This window comes from Passer domesticus, chromosome 2 (genome assembly GCF_036417665.1).
Source record: "Passer domesticus isolate bPasDom1 chromosome 2, bPasDom1.hap1, whole genome shotgun sequence".
Lineage (NCBI taxonomy): Eukaryota > Metazoa > Chordata > Aves > Passeriformes > Passeridae > Passer > Passer domesticus.
The window spans coordinates 124,249,838-124,269,053 of NC_087475.1; the positions used below are offsets into that span (position 1 = coordinate 124,249,838).

Sequence of the window (19,216 nt, forward strand, 5' to 3'; positions counted from 1 at the left end):
GGGCATTTTCTCCCTGATTTGTGGCAAGTTTTTTGTCTGCCAGAATCCCACCAGGCTCTGGATTTCCAACTGGAACACAGATTCCCTGAGAGCATCACCATTCCTTGTATCTGCATCCTTCACTCTTCCACCTGATTCCCAGCCTCTGTGAAGGAGATAATGCCTTGTCTAATTCCTGGCCTTGCTTCAGAAACTTATCACACCTAAAATAGCATTATAAAAAAGATAAGATGTGGTTTTAAAGTTGTTGTACAGTGTGAAAGTTATTTTTTATACCCATTCCCTCAAAAATATGCATTTTTTTATATGTTAATGCTGTCACAGCCCAGAAAATGAGTTTTAAAAGCTGTCTTTAAGCTGTCTTCAATCTGACTTCTGTGTTTCTGAATTTCCATGCTGCCTGCTTTTAGAGGCTGTCAGCTGTTATAACGGGTTTGTAAATCAGCAATGAGATATTTACATAAAATACAGTCTCCAAAAATAAATTAAAAAAAAAAAAAAATTTGAAATGGGTGCTTAATTGCTTTAGGACTTTTATGTGTCCCACATTACATGAGATAAATTTGAACTCCCTGGGTATTTCTTTGATGAAATGGGCAAAGCATTAGATGTGTTGCAAGTTTATACAAGATTTCACATGGATAAATGGGAAAATGAGTTGCAAATTTGATCCTTATGAGAGATATTCATCAATATATAGAAATGTTGAATAAAAACATGAGAGCACCTGTTCACAGATAATGAAAGCTTTTCACATTGCCCTTTACTGTAATAGTTTCACTCAGGTGAAAAAATATTTGCTGTCTTTGTATGTTGTCTTGATGGTTCTGCTGTTAGTGACTTTTTTTAAAATGTAATATGTTGAATTTCATCTCTGTTTTTTAAAGTATGTATTTATGTGTTAAAACTCCAGCAGTTTCTCAAATCTTGCAAACTCTTATTTATCTGGTAGGTTTTATTTAATTCAGTAGGTCCTTAGTTCTCTGAAGGAGTCGCTCACCTGGGGTCTGTGCTTTCTATGAGCCTAAAATATACTTGAGGATTATAGTGCTGCATCATTTTCTAATTTAACAGACAGGAAAACTTTCCAAGGCCTGGAAAACAAACCTTCTGGGGATTTGGTTGGTGATAAAGTGCAGAAGTGGCCGTGGTCTCCTGTGAGACAGCTTCGTGTTGAAGGGCAAAGGGAGAATAGAAATTCTGCTGAAGCAGCAAGAGAGAATTCTTCAGGGAAATGATAGGACATTTTGATTAAACCAGTTGAAGAACAAATTTCTCTTCTTAAGAGAGGTCAGGGGGAATTGTTTCAGCTTGCTGGTGCTCTCTCTCCTCCCTTTGGCTTCTCAAAGTAACTCAAGTGTGTAGAGGTTTTTTAATTTTCTTTCAAGATTTATGTGTCCATAACCTGGTTAAAGCCTCACCTGTGCTGCACTGAACAATAGCTTATTATTCCTAAAAGGGGATGAAATTTTTAGCTAAAAATATTATTTTCTGCATAATTCTAGCAGTAGTTCTTCTAATGCTTTGTTTGGAGAATTTATTTTCTTAGAGAAATATTGGAATAATGACAGTGTTAAAACTTGTTTGTTCCCTTATAATGAGGTGTCCCTACCAAAATTGGTGTGTCACAGGGCTAGTGAGTCTGTACATGGAATGGAGAGAGGGTTGTGCCCCAAATTTGCTGAAGGATCTTTTCCATGGAACAGTGGCAAGTGAGAAATGTCTTTGTAAGTCAGGTCAGAGCTGTTCTTTTTTTTTTTTTTGGAAGATGCAGTGGAAGAATGGTTTATCCTCTGTAGCAAATAAATCTTGTCTGCTAAAATGGAACGATAATAGGGACAAACTGTCCAGCACCTCAAATGTTACATTGTACTGCCCTAATGTGAACAGAGAATCGATTTCCAAGTGGGACTGGATATAGAGATGTGAAACAACACACAGTTTTATGCTTAATGCTGCCCAAACAGGGAACATGAGCTTGAATTTATCTTTTCATTGATTATTACTATTTAGTGACTGCTGTTCCTCTTGCTCCTGAGAGCTGATGTCTCCAGGAGAGACTGTTTATTAATAAGATTATATTTTATTTTACTTGAGTGTTAATTCATAAAGAAACACAATGTTCTTCAGAAATTTTCATAAAACTTTGAAGGTCCCAGCCATGGACACAGTTCTCACTGGTATATTGGAATCCTTGAAATACGTCTAATACTTGGGATTTAAAAGCTTAAATAGTATAAATAAAAACTCCAATACTTCATATAGTACAAATAAAACCTTTTCTGTTCTGCCCCACTCTTGTTTTGTAAGAGAGCTCAGGTTGACAATTGAAGTAATAGTTAAGGACTTAAAGATCCTGATTTTTATTTCCAGTTTTAACAGATTATAAAGTGAAATGTTGAGTGCATGTGTAATTCTCTTAAATTTAAGTTTTTTGTGCTGTTTCACAATTAGGCAAATAATGATTGTGTGGTTTGTGTATTGACTGATTTTATTTGCTTCACTTGAATTCTCATTATTGTAGGTAAAATTAAAGCTCAAATTTCTGTGATTTCAGAGAACCATAGAATGGGCTGGGTTAGATAGGATCTTTAGGATGTCTCTGATAAAAACCATAAATATTTCATAAATATGTTGCTGACATTTGGAAGAAATTGTCCTTTCCAAATAGTAGTTGTCTCTCTATATTATTCAAATTCAGAAACAGAAAGAGTAAATGTCTAAAAATACCTTTGTTTGTAAAAGGAGCCTAACTCCTGTAGCTTTGTGAACAGGAGAAACTAGTTACAGCTCTGGTATTTTTTGTTTGCATCCAAAAAAATGTAGACAATGTAACAGAATTTTCCTTGACTCAGGATTAGGTTTCTTCATCTTATTTATGTATGCAATATGATGTGATGGAATTTATACTGCACCTTTTTGGATTGGCAAAAATCTTTTTCCTTTCCTGAGAGGACTATATAGACTGCATTATCAGATGCTACAGTATTTTTTAAAGTGGAATGAGAAAAAATTGCTTTGCAGATGGAGGCCAGTAGCCAGTGGTGGAAAATGTAGATCTGGCCAAAAATGTAGCTAAAGATGCATAAAGGATGGAAACTTCTAATTATTCAATATATGTTGAGAACTCTTTCAACTAGGAAATTTGAAGGTGCAAAATATTCATAAAGGCAAATTCTACAATAATTTTCTTAAGGATGGAGGAGAGTTATTTTTACAGTATTTTCCTGTAAATACAGGGAAATTTATAAATAAGAAAAAACCTGTTTTAAGACATGAAACATTGGAGTTTGACACTGAGTATAATTTCCAATTTTATTGTAAAATAGAGGAGGAATGGAAAATAAAAATGCAATAGAAACTGTACTTCTTTTATACTAGTCCTATTAAAGCTTCTCTCTTTAGGTCTAAAGATAACTATCCAATGATAATAATGATAACTAAATTGCTGATTTTTATTTTAATAGAGCATATAGATTTGAGTTAAGATAAGGTTCCATTTTGTTTCTTTAGGTCCTTCCTCCACATGAATTTCTTCTTTATGTTTTTAAGTAGTGAAGGATGGAGACAGAGCAGTCATGGACATTAACTGACATGCCAAAGGTTTCACAGCAAGTCAGCAATTAAATAAAACATATTCTGAATGATGATACTGTTTTCTGTCCACATTAGGCCACAAATCTTAGCCCAATGTGCCTGAATTTGCCTACCAAAATGTGCTGAATCCTTCAGTTAATGTAGCCATGATTTCTTTTTCAATCATTATTCCAAGTGATCCACAATTCCAAGGGCAGGGTTTTTGTTGTTAGTGATGTTCTAAGCAGCCACTGTGATACCCTGTGCTCATGTTGCTCCTCTGAACAGAAAATCAACACTGCACCTCAAGCCATTTTGTGTTCTGTTCTGTTGTAAATTCAAAGTTCTTCTATCAGCATGGTTTTGTTTTGAGTTAAAAATGAAAGCAAGTATAGGATTTCATTCTTCCCCTGTGAAACAGGCAGTTTCTCTTTCTTTATTCATGCTCCCACTTCCTCCAGCACCACCTTGGTCTCTGAGTGCCAGTGTGCATGTTAACCACAGCTGAATGTCCTAATACTTGAGAGAGGGGAAAGAAAGGAAGGTTTTTATGTTATTGTTTTATAAATGTTATATTGTTGTGTAATTCACCCTGATGGCTTCAGAAATTCTCTTGAGTTCCAGCATTAAAAACTGTTATAATTTGCAATTATGTCAGCTGTGTATTTTGCCTGGAAAATATTAATGCCTAAAATTGTTTTAATGAGAACTTAATGTGTAAGCAGCAAGGAAGTGTGTAACAAAAACACATAATAGTTTATATAAAATCCATGAGAAGAGAAAAGGCTTAGGAATAAATGTACCCATCCTGGGGATGAATCAGAGGTTATTCCAACATAAGTTAGACTATAAATTTATTAGGCTTTCTTTTATTGACAGCTGAAGGAGGTTTTTAATAGTAGACAAATCTCAGCACAGGGATTCTTAAACTCTCTCAATTCAAAACTGAGAGATTTGCCTTAGTTTAAGCCTTGGATGATCAGTTTGTAAAGTACTCTGCAAATAAATCTCACCCACAGGGAGAATCTGAAATGTAATAAATGTTTGTCAAATGCTTTGGAGACCCCTAAGGAAATACATTATTTCTACACTTCCCATAAGGACTGTTTTCATTTGTTATACAGATCTATACAGTGGTTTTGTATTTTTGCTAGTTTATGAACACAGTAATGATAAATGTGTGGTTTTTCCAGGACAGAAAACCTCAAAGTGGGTCTCACATGAGTTTTTGGACCAAAAAATTGCCCTTAATTTGTGCTGCAAAAATAAAGATGGTAGTGAGTGTATGTGTGTGTTTTAATGGGTATTGCATCAAATACTCTCATCCTGGGCTGGATAGATACTTTTGGCATAATGATTTTAACTCAAGGACTAGTAAATGTTGTGGCAGAGCAGAATGAAAATACAAAGTAAAGACAAAAAGTAACCAATGGGTCAGGACAAGTATATGGTTATTAATTATAATTGGAAACTGTTAATTAAAGTAAATTTTATGAACTTCGATATTTATTTTTTTTAGTACTGCTCATTATTGATTTAATAGAAACTATGAATTTCCTGTAACCTCAGCCCTTTGCAATGGTATGTGTGCCAATATCCCGGAATTAATCTAATTTAGGCCTCAAAAGCATATATGTTTATTTTTAGAGGGATCACTCCTAGTTCTTTGTATTTTCTTGAGACAGGGAGTCCTGTTTTGGCAGCAACTCACTTGTGCCCCTTTTTAATCCTGATGTTTGACAAATTGCCCCTGAGGTGCTGTTGAGTCTCTGTTGAAGAGGTCTCTGCAGAAGAAGCTGGGGTGGCCAGCTCTGAAGCAGATATTCCCATTTATAAACTGAATCCCAGCATTAGTCAGAGGTTTGTGATGATAAAAATTAGAAACTCACTTCAGAGCTCCTGATTAATTCTGACTCTCTGCCCTAATGAGACACAGAATCTTGTGCACAGCGTTGCAGAAGATAAAGAACTTCATATCTGTGGCTTGGCTCTATTATATTTTAGCTCAGAGATACATTTCAATAACTTGAGGTCTAGCCAGGCTATCTATATCTAATGACTGATGTAGATTAATTAGGAGACTGGAGGTCTGCATGTCCAGAAAGAATAGTGGGTTCATATTCTCTGTTTAAAAGAAATGAGATTTTAATCAGGAGGTTGTCTCCTTTATGCCTGTTTGTGGTCCAGGCAGATGGTGCACTAATCATCCTTACAAAGACAGTGTATTGAGTATAAATAATGCAAAAAACCTGACTTGGAGGAGATTATTCGGTATTTCTGTAGTCAGACTGCAGGAATCGTTTCCTCCTGCCACCCTGTCATTCTGTCTGGGAGACAGAGTGATTTGAAAGGGCTGCTCCATCTCCATCTGACAAGCTGGATTTGGGTTTTACAAATGGGTTTTCATTCTTACTCTAAGTAGGTGTATGTATAATATATGTGCTTCCATTGTTTACATTTAAATTAAGATCCATCTCTCTTCCCCATCCCTTTTTTTAGCACAGATTGTCTTGCAGCAGAAGGCTGGACAAAACTCTTTAATTTGCTTCCAGTGACAGTGAAAGGAGAGGAATTTCAGAACTTTTTGATTACATTTGAGGTCCCAAAATACATTAGGTCTTTTGATTCCTACAAACAGTGTGTTTATAAATTTGTGAGAGATACAGTGTACAAATCCCAAAAAAACATTCGAGGTTTTGGAAGATTTCTCTTCTGAGTGTCTGGCAGATTCCACTAGGGGTCTGGGGAGTAAGAGGAAGCCCAGATATGCCTTGTGGACTCCCCATGCTTTGAGTTTCTGAGGAAAGCAGGAAACCACCCTATATTTATTCCCAGATTGGGAACAAGTTATGGCATGACCTTCTCAATGTAATTACTAATTTGTCCATGAATGAGAGCAAGACAAACCATTTGTGCCCAAAAATTTCCAAGCAATTTGATGCAACGCCTTGGCCTCACCCTATTCTAGACCATGGACTACCATGGAAGATGGAGAGGGGAGGGAAAAAAAATTAAGGAAGAGCTAAAATTTATTTACAAAAATTATTTACAAAATAATTTTTTACCAAAATTTATTTACAAAAATTATTTTTGTAACAACTGGAACATGCTGTGAAGTTTGGTGGGGTTTTTTTTTGGTTATTTTGTGCCTCAGCAAGTGCTCTTCTAAGGCTCCAGGGTTTGCTGCTTTCCAAATGGAATGGATGGAAGAGTTCTTGTGTTGACTGTGTTCCTTGAGCAGCCAGTGATTTTTCCAAATCTTTCTAATGAATTTGGATATTGAATACCTGTAAGTTTATGTGAATTAAACCACATATTGGAGTGCTCTGACACTGAAAACTTTTGAAGGGCAGTAATTTTTGTTCAGTTATGAAGTGACTGGCTTGAAATTTGGGTGCTTCCTTATAAAAAGTTCAGACTGTTTTAATGTACTTGGTTTTGTATCATGCGTATCAATTCCTGTTTATTTCCTAAGGTGCCATTTTAAAAATGCATATCAGTGATGGAAGTACCTAAAACAAACCCCCAAAATCTGTAGTGTTAACAAATCTCTGCAGTTAATTAAAGGAGGGAATGAATGTAGGGCACAGAAGAAGGTGACTGGATGCCTCAGGCCCAACCTGCCACCATGGCACCAATTCTGAAGGTAACATTCATTTTATTAGTAAAATATACCCAGCTTACCCTCAGTCATAAGGTGTCAATACTGTCAATCTTTACAAGCTGGAAAAAAAGCTAATTTAAAAAGCACAGGTTAACTCTCTTAGCAGGCTGCACATTTGCAGTAATACATCACTGGTTCAACACCACTTCACTGTTAAGGTGCAGAAACTCAATTTGTTTGCAGTGCCATGAAGTCAAGAACACTGTAAAACTGCTGCTCAGTGATAGAAAAAAATCCCTGTAAAAGCAGACTTTGTGGAAGAAGTTAGGTGATAATGTGACATGTGCATGGTCGTTCAGTCACGCTTGCCTAAATTCAAATTTCTTTAACCACAAAATTTAATATGCTACTACTGGGGTTTGCTTTTTCTTTTCCCCTCCAGGAGTTTCATACATAATTGCAGTTGTGTCACCTGGCTGGGAAGAATTAGAAAAACTTCTGGAATGATAGAAGTAGGAAGAGAATTTTTATGCTCTCTCTGAGAATGACAGGCATTTCCCAGTGCCAACAGGTAGAGAATTCAGCTGCATTTCCTGGCTGGCAGTGCTGTTGGCACAGCTCCAGGACCGTGCAGGAAATGGCCAAATTGGTGGTTGAATTTTAATTTTCCTGCTTGCTCTGTGAGAATAAGGAAGCTCATTCTCCTCAAGTGTGTGTTGAAGCTCAGTTAAAATGTGCAAAGTGGATGATATTCATTGATGGAAACTACTGATAACCTGAGAAATACAATGAAAACTGGTTGGAAGATAGAAAAGTGGAACTCAATCAGTTTTGAACAGCTTAAAATTACCCCTTTCTGAGCTTGAATCAGTGGATGTTCACTAATATTTTGGCAGAACCTAAGGGAGGACCTCTTTTAATCTGCTATACTTGTATCCTTTCTCCAATGTCTCTGAAAAGTGCTTGAGGTGAAACGAGATCAAAAATTGGGCATTTTGGACATTGGTCCTGTAAGAAATAGGACAAATGTGATATTTCAAATGAAAACTTTCTGGAAAAAATTAAACCATGGTTCCAGTTATGCCTTTATAACGTTTTTATGTCAGCTAAAAGTCAAAATGTTATTTTGTTATTTGTTGTTATTTGTGTTACTTGATGACAAAATCTAGAAACTTTTTTCATTCAGGAACATGATTATCTTGCTGGATACTTTTAAGTCAGCATCATTGCAATGTCAGAACTTGATTAGGTGATCCCTTTTCCCAGATTTGTTACCACATATTTTCCATAACCAGGCCAGGGGAATTTGGAAGGTGAGGAGGAGTTAGAGGCAGCTGCACTGGATCCTTGAGGAGGAAGTTGGATGAGAAAAGGCTGCTGTGGTCCTCTGGATAATGAGGGAATGGGAAAACCCCTATGGTTAACTTCCTAACATCCTTTTCCCTTCAGCTTTCCCTCTGCACCCCACTGAGCCCCTTCATGTCTTTCATGTGCTCTGTGCTTACTGTGAAGATGCATTTGCACTGCCAAGAAAGTTTTGAAGTTCTGTGAACTTTCTGGTTCCTTCATTTTGGTTCCTTCCTGCTGCTTTTTGATTGGATAGCCCTAATGGTATGGAAAAAATTCCATGCAGTTGTGTAACCTGCCCACATAATTTTAGGCATTATGTGACTGCTGCTCTGTGACCTCCCATCCTCAGTGCAAGTCACACAGTGTGAGTAGCAAACCCCACATTTAAATTGACACTCACACTTCAAAGTAAAGCCTGCAAGAGGGTGTCCTAGAAAACAATAGGATAGTTGCTTTAGAAAGGTTCTTTTTTCTTGTTTCTTGAAATTAAATAATTTTGTTCCACTTGAATTTTTTTAATCAACAATTTATGGCCACCAGAAATTTCCTAACAAAACCCATTTGCCAAAATGGCCAAACTACTTTTCTGTAAAGATAAAATAATGGAAGGGATGATGTATTTATCACCTGATTATCTTGCATAAAATCTCTTTATATAATGATACTGCAATTTAAAAACCTCATTAAAGACCATTAATGAAATATCAAGTCTCTTGATAACAATTCTGAATTATCTGTGTCATGAAAAGGACACTTGTTAGAATTGTCTTCTTTACTCCTAGATTGAATTCATAGAGAGAATTCTGAAGAGTGCTATTTTGAGGAGGACGGTTTGTGTTCACTGCAATTTTTTTGCTAGATGAATCTTTTGTATAATACAGTGCATTTTCTCTTGAAAGGATGAAGTATGTGAATGTGTTTTATTGCAGAGGAATAATGATATAATGACAGAAAGTTTATGGGATATTTGGGATACCCCAAAGGGGTTCCCCAGCACTAAATATCACCCAGCAAAGACAACACTTTCTGAACTTTGTTGTTTGTTTATGTTGCAAAATTTTAGATTTTACAGATTTGTGAGGAAAAGGTTTCATTGTTTTTATGTCTTTTTATATCCTGTGACTAAAATAAAGATGTAATTGTGGGTGATTATGACAGAAGACCTTTATAAACTTCACATTATCCTGTTGAAATGATTTGGGACAGGAAGGGAAAATGCCTGAGGCAGGAGTACAGAATTATGGCAAACAGAGCATCCAAAGGACACAGAGAGTGGGGAAGATGGGTGTCCTTTTGCCTGGTAATAGGGAATCCATTTTGTCTTATGTATATTTGTAACAAAATCCTGGTAGAAGTTGTCTGGAGCCTGCAGACCACACTCACAGAATTTTATTGTGGAATACTAGGAACAGATATTATAATTCAAGATGTAATTGATTAGTAGTTTCAAGGGAAACTTTCCTGTTGTAAACTGTCTAAGGAGAAACAGGTAACAGGACAGGTATTTGAGATGAGAAGGCCTAAACTTTCAATAATGAGCTCCCAAAATATCAGAAAGATGTTAGATTTGAGAAGCTAAGTTAAAAGATTAATTGATGTGGGATGGGGAGATGGATAATAGAGGACTGGTGTTTGGAGTATGCTTTATTTTTTTAACCAGTTTCAGCTGGCAAAAATGCCGAATTTTCATCTCAGTAGAATAAAGAGAAGTTGTTAATAACCCTTAGTGAATAAGTCAGTGGCAGTCACAGCCCCATTGTCTCCAGCACAAGGGGAGCTGGAAATCTCTTGGGGTACATTTCACTTAGCAAGCTCTGGAGAGCTGGAATAAAATCTTGTCATGTGCAGGGTCAGGCCTGGCAGAGGCTGTCCCAGGTACCTGAGGACAGTCAGTTGCCCTGGCAGACACACAGCGCTCCTGCAGTGAGTGTGGGAATTCCCTGGGGACACATTTTGGTCACCGTGACTGCATGTGCTCCCAGCTGAGGGCACCCTGCCCACTGTTGTCTTGGATTTCAGCATCTCCTCTCTGCCAGGGTGGGCTCAAGGGAGGTCCACTCCACTCACATGGAAAGAGCTCTGTTTAACTATCCATGCCTAATAACAGATTACTCACAGTAGGATTTCTTCCTGAGCAAATACCATAAAACTCTCTGAAGATGCAATGTGGAGAGGTAGAAACACCCAAGACCTGTGCAGCCCCCTTTGGGAAATTGATTTGTAGAGAATTTTTAGGATTTGATAGAAGGTTTATACAGTATGTATTTGTATGTAAACTTTGAGATAGGAAATGTTGATTTAGAAATGTTATAGAATAGTATAAATATTGTTGACAGAGAAATAGAATTTAAAAAAGTTTTTAAAGATAGCTTTATAACCAAAACGAGATATTTCAGAGAAATAGAATTATGAATGATGTCTATCACAATCAGAAGCCAACTATTTCCTAATTGCAATACACAATAAGCATTTCTTAACTTATCAGCTTTTTACTGCACTATTTTATAGATACTTTAAAGGTAATCATCTAAAACTACCCTTTGTAATTCCTATGACAATAAATCTATTTCTCTCTCAAAAATATTTATCCTATTCTATAACATTTCTAAATCAACATTTCCTATCTCAAAGTTTACATACAAATACATACTGTATAAACCTTCTCTCAAACCCTAAAAAAAAAAAGGCAGCTGCTCCCTTGGAAGAAGGAAGCCTGATGCATTTTAATGAAGGAAGTGCCCTGAAAGCCTTAGAAGGGAAAAGGTTTCAAGTTCAACTCTATGCCCAAGGTCACCCAAGGAAAAGGACAAAAAGAGTTCAGCCCCTCCAGCACAAAACATGACAGTGAAATGGGTTGGAATGAGCTGGGATCTTCCTCTGGAGGATGGATATTAAAACAAACCAATTAGGCAGTGAGAAGTGGTGGACTGCTGGTAAACCTGCTATGCTTTTGGGCAGGTGAAAGGATTTCAGAGATTGAAAGGAAGAAGAGAGAAATGAGACCTCATATAGTTGCACCTACTTTTCCTTTTCTTTGTTTTTTTTTTTTTTTTGGGGGGGGGGTTGGGTTTTTTTGTGGGGTTTTTTTTTGGTTTTTTTGAGCAGAATTGCTCCACTTTCATTACAGCAATAAACTATTGATATTGCATTTATCTGTCCATAGGTCACAACTTTTTTGTCTGCAGCTAGATTTAATTCACAAATTCAGTAAACCTGTCAGGCATCATACACAGGGTGGCTGATATACAGAACAGTATATTGATGGGATTTTTAAAGGGAAGAAGGGAAGTGGAATGGCACTTATTGCTGCTGTTGGGGAAGCCAAGTCTGACTCCTTGGTTTAGAGGAACTGTCCTGCTGAAAAGGGAAGAGGGATGTGGCAGATCCCCTGTGCTGTGACTGAAATGAGCAGTTCTTTGGCTGTTTCCTGATTCTGATGGACTCAGGACTGCTCCGCTTTGTCCCAGATTCTTCTGCTCAGACATAAAAAAAAACAGAAAGCCTTTTTCATATTTATTTATGTTCTGCTTTGACTCAAGCAACTGAGAGTATCTATCATATGGAAAAGCCATATCCAAATAACACAACTATGATGTAATGTTTGCTAAATTGCGTCTACAAAACCCAGCAGCAATAGTGTTTTTATCTTCTAATTTGAGTCAATATTGAACTTTGTAGTCTTTTGCTTGCTACTTAAATAACAGTAAAATTCAGTAGCCAAGCAAGGGTACCATAATATTTGAAGGAGACAACATAACAGACAATCTATTTGAATATAAATTCTTTTGCAAGTCCCAGGGAGCTCCTGATGGAAATTTGTAAGGTCATGACTGACTTGATGGTGTAGTTATAAATTCCTGCTGAACATTAAGCACATTGCTATTCTTCTCATCTCTGTTTGGTCATTAAGGAAAGTGATGAACATCACATGGTGTCAGGAGCATGGAGCGAGAATGAATTTAGGAAGACTTCAGAAAAGGTCACAGAAAACAAAGGGAAGGGGAAGAAAACCAAAAGTGGGACTGTTTAATTCAAAGCTTTCTTACTCAGGTTTTATAGGAAGTTATTTTATGTTTGTTTTTTAGAAGAGTCTCAAAAGATTATTCCATATATTGTGGAGGAGAAGAGCACAGATATGCCCTTGACCCTGAGATTGTACTGAATCCTATCTAAGAGCCATATTAGAGATGTAATCATATAGTCAATTATCTGCTGACAGGAGTGATAAGTGTCAGTGATACGGCTAAACTCTGAGTTGTAGCAAACAGAATACTCTGGCAGGCAAAACCTAAAAATTCTGTGGGTGGCTGGGGCATTCTCAGTGCATCAGCAAAGACACAGTAACCTGCTGCTTTTAAATGATGGATCCAGCACACCAAGGTTTTCATAAAAATGGACAGGACAACTTAACTGAGACAAAACAAAGTTCTGGACAGAATTGCAGGCTTGGGCACAGGCAAAATTAATTTTTCATGCCTTCAAGCTGTGTCCTTGCAGAGACAAGACCGTGACTTTCTCTGTCCTAAAGTACAGGTTGTTTCCCTTCTGTAAATGTGTGAGTGCTGCTTAGTTTCACCAGGAGCTCTCTCTCCCACTTGACTGCTTAGTAAATAACTTCTCACTTCATTGAGATTAAAACCTTCCTTCCATCCTTCAGTAAAGACTTTTTTCACGCAAACCTTCTATTTTATATCTCTGTGTCAAAAGCTTTTGTGATAAGTGTCTAAACAGCACAGTTGTAGGTACTGCTGTGTTTTCACTCAATAAGCTGAGGTAATGCTCACCTTTTTGCTTTTAGGCAACCTATATCCTCTTCCTAAACTTGTCACACTTTGTAGTGTCAAATCACAATTTCAACCCATCAGAATTTTCAAAAGTATCCAGGCAAACAGGTTCTTACCTCATAAATTGACATCTGCTTGATCAGCTACTGCTGAAATTGAGTAAAACATGGTTGAGTAATCTTCAGGAATAATTTAAACCTGTTCATTCTGGTGTTGGTTTTTGTATCACTCATGCTCTGGTTAATTAATATGGTCACTTTTTATGAACAACTCTGCATGGTGAAACTGAAGGCAGTCTGCTTCAGAAAATAATGTTTTAATACAGTGTTGTGTTGTGTTGCTGTGCTGCCCAGCATGAAGGCTGCTGCTTTAATGGAAGATGTGAGGAATTTATTTTTTTGTAAGTAGTGACCTTTTCTACCAGGGCATGTGCTAAATGGCAGCCAGCTATGCATCAGAAAACAATTATGCCTGGCAGTGCAACTGTTCATATGTTCACAAGGCCTTTGAGTTCTTGAGTTTTCCCTGGCATTTAATCTGAACTGTGCACTGGAAAGGAATCAACTTTTTAAAATAAATACACATTTCTTTGGAATCCAGACCTGAAAATAATATTGTTGAGTATCCATTTTTGAATTTCACACTGTCTGAAAGATGGATATATTGTCATTGATCAGGTATTTTATTAAATGTTGGAGACATTTGCTGCCATTTATTTCCATTTTCAGAACTAATTTAGTATGATTTTGTGAATTATCTGGAGGAAAAAATTTCCAAAGCATGGGTAGAAATAGGCACTCTTCTATTAAAAGTCAACAGAAAATGGGCATTTATTTCTCTGCCTTTTCCCCTGCTCACAGCCAGTGGACTAAATTGTTGAATTGCTTTTTATTTTTCTTGTTCTTTTGCATTATTATACAAGAAATGTGTGCTCTGAATGAGTGAAATTATTATTTTCCCCCAGGAGCTACAGAAATGCTATTTATTTCAGTCTAAGGAGAACAGACTGCTCTGATTTTATGTTGGATTCCCACTACACAGAATTGACTGAGGTGTTGTAGTGTATTCCCAAAAATGTTTTGAGATGGATTACTTACAGTTCCCATTTATAAAAAAATTCAAAGCCATATCTCAGCAGGACTTCATAGGTCTTTGCAGGAGTGAGATCAGTTTTATTTGCACTGGTATTTGGGTTTGTTATCAATTTAGTAGGGTGAGAAATGCTGTTCTTGTGAAATCCTTGGTTTTAGAGATGAGCAGCTCAAGTAATAAAAGGGGGTTTGATTTTGTTGTGGATGAGTTTTCTTTTCAGAAGTGCCCTGATTTTGCATGCACTGGATTTTAAGCATTTAATTGTTCTATTTTTGTGTTATTTGAGTTAAAAAGAAACAAACTACTCACATGCTTGCCTGTAAACAGTTTTGTTTGAATAGGGATATTCAGTACTTTGCCAATGAGATTGCTGCTGTGGAATAGCACAGATTTCCCAGCTGCTGGAAATAGTTTGGTGTGTTAGCTGTTTCCTTTGGGTCCTATGTTTTTTTAAACAAACCATGGCATTTGTAGTTCCTGGCAACATTTCTTCTCCTTTGTGGGTTAGAACCCTCCCCCCCCCCACAAAAAGAAGTCAGTGTGGGAACTGATTTTGATCCTATTTTTAATTAGAAGCAGATAAAACAACTAATAAAAACTTCCTTTGCAAAAAGGAGAAACCTTTTCCTTCCCCATTTAATTTCCGGAATATTTGCTCCCAGTCTCACCCCTTGCTGAGGGAATTCACAGTTTCTTCAGTTCAGCTTGAGAGGAAGAAACCTTGTGAAAATGAAACACCCACAGATGCAAAACCAACCACTGATAAAAAACCTCAATGATGCATTTTCATCCAGCTCTGAATAACAGCAACTGCTTTTCCTCTAAATGTTCCTATCAAGTGCCACTCCTATTAAAATGGTACCTTGATATATATATATATTCCCCTATATTTGCATTAGACTGGAACACGCCTACATCCTGTGGTGTAAGGTGGAGATAATAGAATACATTTTTAGTGGATATAATTAGTAAAAATCTTCACTATTGGGAAGCATGAATGAGCAATAAATGTTCAAGTTTTGAAATGTATTATTCTGCATAAAGGCTATGACAGTTTCTGTCAATTGGAACAGGGCCAAAATGGCTTTCTCATGATTTTAAGATCCATATGAACTCTCCTTATTTTTTCTATTTTTTTACTTTTTCCCCTTTTGTTTTTTCCTGGTTTAATTGTGTAAAAAATCAGTCAAAGCAATACTTCACTGCAGAAAACCAGATTTTTATTATTTTTTTAATTCTTTGTAAGAAATTGTTAGAATCTAGTGAATTACATACTAATAATTATTATAAAGAATTTTACAATCATAAATAATTTTATAATAATAAACTACCATTATAAATACCAGGATTACTAGGAAGTTTATTTTATTTATCACTAAGTAGGAAGCTACTTAAAATTGTTTCTATTTCCTATTATGTGTTTGTTACTATGTATGTTGTATTTACAGCATACATGGCAGAATAGCAGAATTTAAGTCTGAGATTGTTCCTATATCTTTGTTTGTTTTAATTGTAAAATATCAATAAATGTGGATGTTTCTTCTGCCTTTTGCAGTTTACCCCACGGGGGAGTCCGAAGTGTGTTGAGATATCTGCATTAGAAACAATCCACATCTTTTGATGCCTAAGATATTTTGTCTATCCTCAGAAGTTAAGATTAGGATAAAAGTAGCAAAGAGTAATAATCTGCTTCTGGTGTCACCTCTGGAGTGAAAACTCTCACTTACATTGGTCAGAAATATAACTTGGAGCTGCTTCTGCTTGCAGCTTGGGTAGAAAAGCTAGCAAAAAAGGCATTTGTGATCTTACCTAAAGAAAATTCTTCTGGGGTTCCTCATTTATTCTTTTGATAAATAATCAAAGCTGTACATTAAATGACCTATGAATTCCCTGCTCTCCTTGGATTTCTGCTGTCTTTGCTTTCTGTCATTGGATAGATGGTGAAAAGTTGTTTTTCCTATGGGGCACGCAGCCTGTCATGCTACTTTTAAATGCTTTCAGTTCCAGGCCAGTGCTCTGGGCTTCCCAGAAAATGCCAGCTGACCATGGGGGGATGCTCAGCTCAGAACAAATCCCGTCCCCTCACAGTGGATGGGGAATCTCACGGAAATGGCTCTGCAGTCGCCTCTGTGTAAGCCCCAGCTCTGAGCAACTCTTAAGGACTTGCCTTTTTGTGCTGCCCAAATCCTACAAGCCAGCAGCTCCTCAGAGTCCCCTGTTTCTCTGTGACCTGACATTTGCTCCCCTCTGATGCACAGGGGCCAGCCTGCTTGCCAGCTTTTCCTAAATTAGGAAATGGCATCTGATGTGAGGTTGGGGACACTCCAGAGGCAGCTGTTTCCTGCAGGGCTCAGCACAGCTATGTGTGCTAGGAGCTTGAGCATGACCAGCTCTGCGGGACTCAGCAGCACCACACATTGGGGGAAATATTTCCAGATAGGAAACTTCCTTTAAAGAGGAATTTTGGGGGAAATAGCTGTCTTCTAGTGATGGTTTGCCAGGACTGATGTGGCTCTTGTAAAGTAACAGGTCATCACATCAGGACAATGCAATGCTCTGCCTTCTGTGCTCTTGGTAACTTTAGTCAGAATCCAGCAGATTTAACAGAAATGACTTTGTCAATATGAATAAGCCTTAAAGTCAAGCCTTACTTTATGCCTGTGGTTTTAGCAGTGGATAAAGTGTTTTTTTCCTGCACATCTCTTGAATTCCTGTGATCATGTTACTAACTACTTTCAAAGAGGGCTGGCAATATGAAGAAACACACTTGCAAAAATTTTGACAACTTGGAAATCTCAGATGTCAAGAATACAGAGCTTAAACACAATGAAATTTGGCTTTACTTGTAGAATAGTTTAGTGTGCTCTAAAATGTACCTTACTACTCATGTTTGGGTAATTTGGCTCATTGAATATGAGACATTCACACTCTGTTAATACCGTTCAGGCTTTCTGTCCTTAATATAATAATTGTATGTCTTTTATGATGTAATTGTAAATCTATCAGTGCTGATACCTTACAGCAGAGATTTATAAGGCTTTTTTTCTATCCCAAGTTTATGCTGGTTGAAGACTGGTGTGATTTCACTTGCCAGTGCTCTAGATATACATTGTTTATAAACCCATTTTTTGTATTTGTTTGAGTTGTTTGGGGTTTTTTTCCCAAACTTTTCTAATTAATCAAATAGCACGGGGAGGAGAGGAGTAGAAAATGTGGCAGAAAATTGCATCAAAGGCAATCCTGTCTGCACTAGTCCTCAGCCCTCTCCTCGAGCTCTCTCTGATTTCTGAGGCAGCTGACCCCGGCTGAACTCTGTCAGAGGGGCTCTCACAAACGAGTGGCCTCTGATCTGACAAATCGATTGGCAGAGAGGGAGAGTTAAGGGGAAAAGACCTCCCTAACAAGGGCTGGAGTCTTTTCCCGGCAAGGCTGGAGCTGCGGGGAGGATGGGGAGAGCACAAGGGGGAGCATCCCTGCTCAGGGACCAGGGCTGAGGATGGAGGGAGGCAGCAAAAGGCTCTCAGCTTCTGGCCCCATCAGCCCGACAGGGGAAACAACTGCGTGTGATTTAGAGGCTGTTAAGTGGAGGCCAATTGCCAATAATTGGGCTAATTAAAAGCAAATACTGAAAGGATATTACAAGTCCAACCCTACTGGACTCTACTGAAGTCAGGTAATTAGAGGTTGGAACCATCAATTAAAATCTGCAGGGGAGAAGTTGGTGTGGTTAAGGGACAAGCTAGATGTTTCAAAGAAACTAACAAAAAAGTGGATGGTAATTGGCACAACCCCTCATTTAGCATGAAATCTTTTGTTTTAAAAGCAGATGCTGTCACTTGCAATGAGCTGTAATGGTTTTTTAATTTTACAGCCATAATGTAGGTAGGAAGATAATTTGGCAATGTATAGATCGATATACACTTAATTAGAGTCACTAAAGCAACACGTTAGCAGGTACATTTCACTGTGACAGAGCCACAGAGTCCTCTGAAAATGTTCAAAGTACTCTAGTGTAATCTCCTATATATCAGTTCTCAAGGAATTAAAATTTTGGAATTAAACTTTTCCCCAAGCAATTTTAGCATCACAATTATGAGAGTAACGCCTGTCTAAACTGTTTCAGTCCAGACAGTTTACTGCCAAGATGTTTTGGTAATAATTTAAAGCATGAATAGCACGAATTTCTTTGAAAGGATGTATTAGATGATAAAATTGTTTTCTGTATTTCTAAGCAAAACAATCCCAGCAAATTCAACCAGTCTAACCAAAAAGTAACAAAGAGTAATAATCTTCTTCTGGTATCACCTATGGAGTGAAAACTCTCATTTAGCATGGTCAGAAATATAACTTGGAGCTGCTTCTGCTTGAAGCTTGGTTAGAAAAGCTAGCAAAAAAGGCACTTGTGATCTTACCTAAAGAGAATATTTATATCTGGGGCTCCTCATTTATTCTTTTGAACAAAATAATCAAAGCTATACATTAAATGGCCTGTAGAATTATCGGAAATCTAAATAATTTTATGGCATCCATTTTTCTATCAGCATCTCCTGAGGTAGCAGCTCAGATATTTGAGGAGTATAAAATACATGCAAAATTTATACAAGCAGTATTTTTTTTAAATGTTTATATAAGTGTGGCTGTATAAAGATAACTGATGGAAATGAATGTTGATACACACAGTGGAATAAGGGAAATGATGCTTTTCCCTGGCTCACAGTTGGACTGTGGTGTTTCCGTGCTGCCTGAGGAATTTCTGCATCTGGAATTTGCTGTGATTCCCTCTCCTGTGGACGCTGTGGTGTCTGATGTC

General features: G+C 37.3%; 2 long non-coding RNA genes across 4 annotated transcripts in view; both read left to right on the forward strand.

Annotated features, from left to right (window-relative positions):
• LOC135295045 (uncharacterized) overlaps positions 1 to 4,300 on the forward strand; it is a 111,868-nt gene extending 107,568 nt beyond the window's left edge. Inside the window, exons 3-4 of the long non-coding RNA XR_010357094.1 lie at positions 1,632 to 1,736; positions 3,514 to 4,300. This is a non-coding gene — a long non-coding RNA (uncharacterized LOC135295045). The remainder of the gene's footprint in view (positions 1 to 1,631; positions 1,737 to 3,513) is intronic.
• The window catches only part of LOC135295043 (uncharacterized), a 332,142-nt gene that overhangs the window by 108,861 nt on the left and 204,065 nt on the right, over positions 1 to 19,216 (forward strand). The window lies entirely within an intron of this gene.